We start from the raw sequence: 9,379 nt of genomic DNA on the forward strand, positions 1-9,379 counted from the left end.
ACTGTTTTAATCTAGTAATAGATTCTTCATTAGACTGTTTTAATTCCTGTTTCAGTTCCTCTCTTAATCTAACCGTAGATTCTTCGTTAGACTGTTTTAATTCCTGTTTTAGCTCCTCTCTTAATCTAGCCGTAGATTCTTCGTTAGATTGTTTCAATTTATCGATCGCCCTAAAAAGGGATCTCATGCTCCTATCGGACATAGACTGCTCTTCGTCTGACATTTCACTTCCCGACATTATTGTAAGATATTAACTAGTTACACACGCAGACTTATAATCAACAATCCTGTAAAAGCACACTCCCTCTGTACAACACTCCACTTCCAACTTGAAACAAACTCACCGGACACTAATATTGTAAATTGTAGTTCTCGATGATCAGTCTGCTGCTATGGGCTGCAGATGAAACAGCCGTCGATGCAGCCGCTGAGATGCTGCGACCCCGCTTCCGCAACCGGCAGGACGCTGAGTCGAACACCGGAGACGTCACTGGCTGCAACCACGCCCGGCACCGCCGTAGACAGGCGAAGCCCTCAGCAACACCTCTAATACCAGCCGGAGGAACGCTCCGCAGCTGACGTACTGGGCCTATTCGTTTAGGGAGAAAAAAAAGGTTGTCGGGGTTTGCAGCGTTCAGTTGCTGCCCAACAGATGCGCCTTCTCGTGGAACAACTGCGTGACCGTACTGCTTGGCTGCGCTCTGTCAGATGCCCACACCCGCGAAGTCGCCGCTGGCTGGTGAAGGCTCCACGAAAACTCGCGTTGACTTCCGAAGGACTCTTGATGTTTTGTTTCCTACCTGTGTGCCTTAGTTGCACACAAGTCCTGTTTCTAAGGTCGCCACGGTGTAGTGTAACGACGTAAGTTTTTTACAACCGATTTTCGTTTGATATATGACCATGTGCAGACTTCGTCACCTACGTCAGTTACAACCCACTTCAAAATGATTTATATTCTCTTTAAATTGTCATAGAATGGTTCTTGAACGAAACTGTAAAACATCAGTTGAGTCGTATGCAAAGAATTACATCACTTGGGCCAATTGGATTTCGTAAACTTTTTAGATTTAAATTTCGTTTGTTTCTCCTCAGAAATTATATTTACACACGTTATCTTGATTTAATCGATATCAGAATCACACATTGAATAAACCTTTGAGATTCAAAGTTTCGATGAACGCTGTCAGAATTCAATAATCTTGTCAAATATATTATTAATCCGTTCACATAATTCATCATAAATAAATCCTCAGAACACGTGTTTCAACTTTAGTAGCATCCACTATTTTATTAGCTTCCTACACATACAGATGTGAACTTGACCGTTGACAAACTAGGACTGACTTTTCAATAAGATTAAGCTCTCTATGACGTCATTGTTGTACAAAAAGAGTACAAAAAAGTTCATTTTTAATTTTTAGAAGCACGACGGAACAACTCGGTTCCAGGATCTTCTGTTGCTCTTTGACTGTCGACCCGCGACGTATAGTGGCCAGCAATTTCCTCTCTGGTCGCGGCAGCGAAGATGCTGTCTCCATTCGTTGCGCCGCCCTCTCCGTACATGAAACATAAAAAAATACAAAACTTTTAGATAATTCACAGCTATTACAAATATTAAGAAAAATACATAAACAAAACTAAATTAAACTTATATTCACCTGCAAACTGAGGCTGACACTGGTGGATGGGTGACGCTTCAATTTCGTCCCCTTAAAGCGTGCAATGGAAGTTACACTGTTAAGTGCAGAGGAGAGAGCGGATGGTGGAAAGAGGACACTGAAGGTCTCCATGAAGGGGAAAATTTGTCTGATGTTATATATGAAGAAACAGGAGTCAATTTAAAGATGTGGGGATCAAGCATTGGAATCAGAATGGAAGAGAGCTTTGGAGGACCTAAGATCAAATAAGGCAGACGGGATAGACAACATTCCATCAGAATTTCTTAAATCATTTGGAGAAGTGCAAACAAAACGACTGTTCAGGTTGGTGTGCAGAATGTATGATTCGGCGACGTACCGTCTTACTTTCGGAAAAACATCATCCACACTATTCCGAAGACTGCAAGAGCTGATAAGTGCGAGAATTATCGCACAATCAGCTTAACAGCTCATGCTTCCAAGTTGCTGACAAGAATAATATACAAAAGACTGAGAACGAAAATTGAGGATGTGTTAAAAGGCGATTGGTTTGGCTTTAGGAAAAGTAAAGGGACGAGAGAGGCAATTCTGACGTTGCGGTTGATACTAGAAGCCAGACTAAACAAAAATCAAGACACGTTCATAGGATTTCTCGACCTGAAAAAAGCACTCGACAATGTAAAATGGTGCAAGATGTTCGAAATTCTGAGAAAAACGGGGTAAGCTATAGGAAGAGACGAGTAATATACATTATGTACAAAAACGAAGAGGGAATAATAAGAGTGGACGACCATGAACGAAATGCTCGGATGAAGAAGAGTGCAAGAAAGGATGTAGACTTTCGCCCCCACTGTTCAATCAATACATCGAAGAAGCACTAAAGGAAATAAAAGAAAGATTCAGGAGTGGAATTAAAATTCAGGGTGAAAGGATATCAATGATTCGATTCGCTGATGGCATTGCTATCCTGGGTGAAAGTGAAGAAGAATTACATGATTTGCTGAATAGAATGAACAGCCAGCTTTTGTGGCCGAGCGGTTCTAGGCGCTTCACTCTGGAACCGCGCGACCGCTGCGGTAGCAGATTCGAATCCTGCCTTGGGCGTGGATGTGTGTGATGTCCTTAGGTTAGTTAGGTTTAAGTAGTTCTAAGTTCTAGGGGACTGATGACCTCAGAAGTTAAGTCCCATAACGCTCAGAGCCATTTGAATAGAATGAACAATCGTACGAGTGCACAATGTGAACTGAGAGTAAATCGAAGAAAGGCGAAAATAATGAGAAGTAGCAGAAATGAGAACAGCTAGAAACATAACATCATTATTGATGGTCTCGAAGTAGATGAAGTTAAGGAATTGTGCTACTTAGGCAGCAAAATAACCTTTACCTGTCAAATAGAGCCAGGAGGACATCAGTAGCAGGCCAGCACTGGCAAAAAGGGCATTCCTGGCCAAGAGGAGTCTACTCGTATTAAACATAGGCCTTAACGTGAGCAAGAAATTTCTGAGAAACTACGTCTGGGGTACAGCATTGTATGGTAGTGAGATATGGAGTGTGGGAAAACCGGAACAGAAAAAAATCGAGGCATTTGAGATGTGGTGCTACAGTGGAATGTTGAAAATTGGGTGACTGATAACGTAGGAAACGAGGAGGTTATGCGCAGAATCTGAGAGAAAATGAATATGTCGAAAATACTGATAAGGAGATGGGACAGGATGATAGGACGCCTGTTAAGACATGAGAGAATGACTTCCATGATACTAGAGGGAACTGTAGAGGGCAAAAACTGTAGAGGAAGACAGATATTGGAATACATTCAGCAAATAATTGTGGACGTAGGTTGCATCTATTACTGTGAGATGAAGAGGTTGTCTCAGGAGAGAAATTCGTGGCGGGCCGCATCAAACCAGTCAGAAGACTGATAATAAAAAAAAAAGTCCTTAACTGGCGTGGACCTTTCGTCGTACATAGCTGTTAGTGACGACTGAGTAGTATTTACATCAGCTCCGTCCGCTATTGTTTATGATACGCCAGCACTTGTAGCTTCTAAACCAGGGATAGACATTTGCTTTGGCTTAAGAGCCACTTTGTGGAAGCGGAGGTTAGCGGAGAGCCGCACCTTTTGAAATGATTGCATCCATTAATTAATTTTGCGTTCCAGAAAAGGTATAAATTGCGCCATAAAAGGCAATAAATATAAATAACATACTCATAATTTCATTCGGTTTATTTATTTTGATAATTTCATGTTTCCACACCTGCAAGACCGTTTATTGTTTGAACCAGTTTAATGAGACAAATGTACCCTGTCACACTATCGTACATCTCCTTTTTGTTTTTTTGCGAAATAAGGTCCTGTTGAAGTTCTCATTGCTAAGGGCATACATCAGAGCCTCAAAAATTCCCATCCATAACTAAGCGGAAGGACTGGACCTTGAGGACGGGAGAAACCTTTTATTGCACCAGAATTTTTATTTGTGTAAACAATTAATCCAGAAAATAATTACAAAGAAAAATTTTGCCAAATGAGTGGTTACCAGGTATCTAAGAAGGCACAAGTTTGCCCTTGAGACCATAATTCTGATACAGATACAATCAGTAAAAGCAACAAACTTGGATTAAACTACAAGTTTCTAGTGATTACTACATTGGTGTCCAAAATTAAAGCAATAAACCGCTATTTCAGCGTCCTGTGTGTAATTCACGGTATAATCATACAAAATGTCAACAGATGTCCGAACAATCGTGTTCTGCATTGAAGATGGCATTGTGGTTAACGGGCAACCACGTCAGCTATGACGTCAGGACACCTATCAAACGGGGTAGAGTCAACACTCAACACCACACAAATCACAAGACCTTACAACTCTCTGCCAATAGGCGAGTGACGTCATCAACTTCAGGGATACAGGTAGTACCAACTACCTGTAGCAGAGTGACCTAGATGCCTGTAGAAATGCCATGTGGAGCCATGTAAACAATTGTGTCGGAGCTGTAGTGTTAGTAAGTTGAATTCCTTGAAGTGTATACAGCCTGCAGCATTTCAGAAGTGATCATCAGCATGATGAAAAAGTGTTGTGTTCCTGGTTGTGACGTTAATTACGACGAGAAGGTGAAGGTTCACAATTTTAAATTTCTAGCCGATGAAAATACAGAAGGAGTTGATTATCTGCCATTAAAAGAGAGAACTTCGTTCCTAGCAAGCACTCTGTGGTGAGTACCTTTTGGTGAGTACCTTTCATTTTAAGTAATACTTAACCATAGTATATGGCAGCTGAAGTTTGAGTATCAGACAAGTTTCAGCGACATGCGTGCAGTATTTTATTTTTCACTTCGTAGGTATACCATTTGCCCTTCTGCGGAGACGATATATGTTGCGGGAAACACAAGCAGCAGACCGGAAAACTACGGTTACGTTAACAACACCACTAAGCAAGCCACAACTCCGACAAAACGCAGTCCCAAGCAAATTTTCTAACTGCCCTTCGTATATTTTCAAAGTGATGCCAAAAACCAGAGAATCTCCTTCTGAAAAACAGGAGAAAAGGGAAGCTGCTGCACTGAGAGCGTTCCTAGAGGACGATATTAAATCTCTAGAAGAATATAATAAGACGTTTTCCTTCATTTCATTTAAAAAACTGATAAAGAAGCTTCAGTGTGTTACTTGCAGTGAAAAGTGGTCAAAAGCAGTGAAAGACTCATATATACTGTTTTTTTGTGGAGACAATGAAATAATATCACATTATATTTTGTACATAATTATTAATCAGGAACTCAGTGTAAGCATTTATGTTAAGGGTTGGGAAATCACTTCCAAGAAACTTCCAAAAACTGTAAGTCATATCCATGATCTAGACAATATTATAATATTTGTTAAAATTTTAGTGTCCAAAAGGAAGAAAAACATCTTCCGGACATCATTATTGAGTTGTTAGATAACTTAGAAGGTGGGGGGAAAACTAAACCTGCTGCAGAATTCATAAGAAGCCAGTTTCAGTTAAGCTTTTCGCCTCCTGATAGACATAGGTTTCCTCCACATGTTTTAGTACTTGCTTCTTTGTTGTTTTTTACTTCAAGCTAAGTTACAGATTCACATGGAGCACTGGAAATATTATTCTGCCTCTCCTAATACTATTAGAAACATATGTGCAAATATTGATGTTGATCCTAACAGTCATAACTTTATAGCTTTCATTAGCGAGAAAGTATCAAACCTGAATCATCATGGATGTTTTGTGTCACTCAAGTTAGATGAAATAGACATTAAGCAAGTCATGGACTACAAAGGAGGAAATTTAGTTGGTATGGTACATTATACCACTACTCTTGCAACAACAGCTCATGTGTTTATGGTACAAGGTGTAATTTCATCATTTAAAGATGTTGTCCACATCTTGCCTGTAAACAAAATGACTACTGACCAGTTGTTCAATGAAATAAAAAAGTACTGATTGTGTTGGAAGATATAGGTTTAAAGGTTAATCGTATTTGAAGCCATTTTGACAGTTTTTCGGTCGTGACTGTCTCAAGAAATATGTAAAGGTTTTTTAAATTACAGCTACCAGTCACAAACTTTGTTAACTATTGTATTACTTATTTATTTAGCGACATGTTTCGAGGAACTACCTCATCTACAGGCTAAATGCCATTACATGGAAACACCTCAGCGCATCACAACGATACTGCCATTCCAGAAGAACAAAGTGAGTGACCGTTACAAAACATTTTCATGTAAACACCAGTCCAGCTTCCTAAGTGACATCGCCTCTTACTAAGTTTTCTCTTCTTCCAGGGATAACCACAACATTTTTGAAAATTCAATCTAACATCAGTATGACCTTATTGTAAAATTGTTTTTGTAATGCCACTTAGCTTGAAGATGAGGTAGCCCCTCGAAACATGTCGCTAAATAGATAAGTAATATAATACTTAACAAAGTTTGTGACTGGTAGTAGTAATTAAAAAAACTTAATTGCATTTGTTCTGACAATAACTCAATTAATAGAAAAGCTGCTAGTAATTTTGCAAATCCACCACAACTTGGTATTGCTTACCCACACCCTCCAAATCATTCCAGACTCTTGTTTAACATTATGGACCCAGTACACATTTATAAATGCATCAGAAATAAGTGGGTGAATTTGAAAGATGAAATTTTGACATTTTACTTACCTCACTTTGAAAACACATCTGTGAGAATGCAAGCTTCATTTTCTGCAATTAGGTCCATATTTGACATTGAAACAATCATATTATTGAAATTTGAGTATGGTTTAAGTATGAAAGCTCTGTGGCCCTCTTCATTAGAAAAACAAAATGTAAAGCTATTAGAATGCGATTTTCAATGTGCAGCGGAGTGTGCGCTGATATGAAACTTCCTGGCAGATTAAAACTGTGTGCTGGACCGAGACTCGAACTCGGGACCTTTGCCTTTCTTTGAGGAGTGCTAGTTCTGCATGGTTCGCAGGAGAGCTTCTGTAAAGTTTGGAAGGTAGGAGGCGAGGTACTGGCGGAAGTAAAGTTGTGAGGCAGGGGCGTGAGTCGTGCTTGGGTAGCTCAGTTGGTAGAGCACTTGCCTGCGAAAGGCAAAGGTCCTGAGTTCGAGTCTCGGTCCGGCACAGAGTTTTAATCTGCCAGGAAGCTTTGTAAAGCTCTTTTTTGTCAAATTTTGAATTACAACATCAAGTGTAGTTTACTGGAATTGAGGCCTACAAATAACATTAAAAGTTATGAAGGAACTACTGAATTTATTAAAATAATATGCACATTGTGGAAAATTGTGAATGTTAAGTCCCTTTGAAAGGCCTAACACTTAGAGAGGAAATGAAAAAGCCTCTAACAGGCCACAAGAATGATGAGAGGAGAAAATTTCTATAAAATTTTCTAAATTGGCTAGACAACTGGATCTCCATGAATTTGTGAAATGGTAAGCTCAGTAATGAAACACACTCTGCACTCAAGCATACAACATATGCATTATTAGATCTGAGAACGTATTGTCTGTCAGAACTGAAAATGTCATACTTGCTGCACAGAAAATTTCAGACTGAGCCTTGGAAGCCAGGTTTGGATTGTATTGACGACTATGTGGATCCCAATACCATGTCTCAATGAGGCAAATATTTGAGGAAGAGCAAAAGCTGTGGTGGTCAACTTTGGTAGAGCTTTCTTTACAAGGCGACTCAGCTAAGAAAATAGTAATTAGACCTCTACAAAGCTATGATCAGTCTGAATGTCTTGATGTTGCCTTTCACATCCCAGCAGCAGGTATTTATAAATTAAATGTTGGTCAATGTGATTTGAAACTTTTCGGTCCAGAATTACTACTGCTTAAATTCATTGCTGGAGACTGTTGCTATAGCACAATAAAGGAGTTAAAGTGTGGTAACTGTGCCCAGTTTTTAACAATAGATTAGCAGCTGGCATGTGTTGCTGAGCACAAACTAATCAAAGATCTTGATAGAGGCAGCTTGTGATATCCACAGAAAATGCCATTGCTGGTAGTAATGTATTCTTTTTGTTACATGCAAGACAATTATCAGATGAACACTGTGATTCCTTTCTCAGGCTTCAAAACCAATGGCAAACAGCATGTAAATTAAGTCTTCATTGTGTCATGGCTAATGATGATTTTGCAGTAGATATCTGTGACAAATATTCAGCACAGGAATTATGTACATCTGTTGTTTGGACAGGTGTTAATTTGTTGATCAATAACTATTGTAAAGTGGAAAATGACAAGGTGCATAGGTCATTAAACGAAAGGAAACTGAAAACTGTGATGGAAGGAAATATTTTAAGCAAAGAATGTAAAAATAAATGTACATAATTTTCATTAGTAGTTATCCTCTTTTGTTAACTTCACTAAGCAAGTTCTCGGTACTAACTGCAGTACATGCAAGCTCTCCCTAAACATATTTATTTTTCAGCTCTGATGTAACAAAACTTTCCCATTTTCAATATAAAAAAAATATACTTTGTGTCTACTATGTCACTATAATGAGTGTTAGTTGGTGAAGTGCAGGATGGTGAATGACCTATTAGGTGTTAAGAGGAAGGACTCATAAGTGTATCCAGTCATAAATGTTTTTCATGTTCCTCCTATTACATATTATCGATACATTTTGAAAATAAGTGGTTTCTTATATCCAACTGGTCATTTAAGAGTTTTCTAATTTCTGTTGTTCTTTGAGCGCTGATGTCCTTAAGAATGAGATGTGTGCTATTGCTGACACTTTTTATCCAATTCCTTTGACTCTTGTCCTTGATATGAGGTGATGTGGTTTCAAATAGTATGCAAATGTGAAATACTGTGGGTGTGGGATGGTGTGAGTGAGTTGTTAGGTGGTAAGAGGAATGGCAGATAAGTGCATCTAGACATAGCTGCTTGTTTTGCCCCCTGTATTGTTTTCACTCTGAAATATTTGGTTTCTGATATGCACCATGTTATTTACGAGATGTCTATTTTCTATTATTTTTATTTGAGTGTTGCTTTTTGGATAGATGAGGTGTGTGCTTTTGCTGACAATTGCTATTCCCATACCTTTGACTCTTGTCCCTGATGTAAAGTGTTAGTGTTAGTTTTATGTCCCAGGGATCATTTTGCACAATAAACCATAATGATTTGGAATGAGTCATTTCATAATCACATTCCAAATTAATCTGTACATATGGCTACATGCTGAAGATTTTTTAGAGGATTTTGTCTCGCAAATTTGAAATGAGCTGTTCTACACTTGTGACCTG

Source organism: Schistocerca americana, chromosome 1, assembly GCF_021461395.2.
Source record: "Schistocerca americana isolate TAMUIC-IGC-003095 chromosome 1, iqSchAmer2.1, whole genome shotgun sequence".
Lineage (NCBI taxonomy): Eukaryota > Metazoa > Arthropoda > Insecta > Orthoptera > Acrididae > Schistocerca > Schistocerca americana.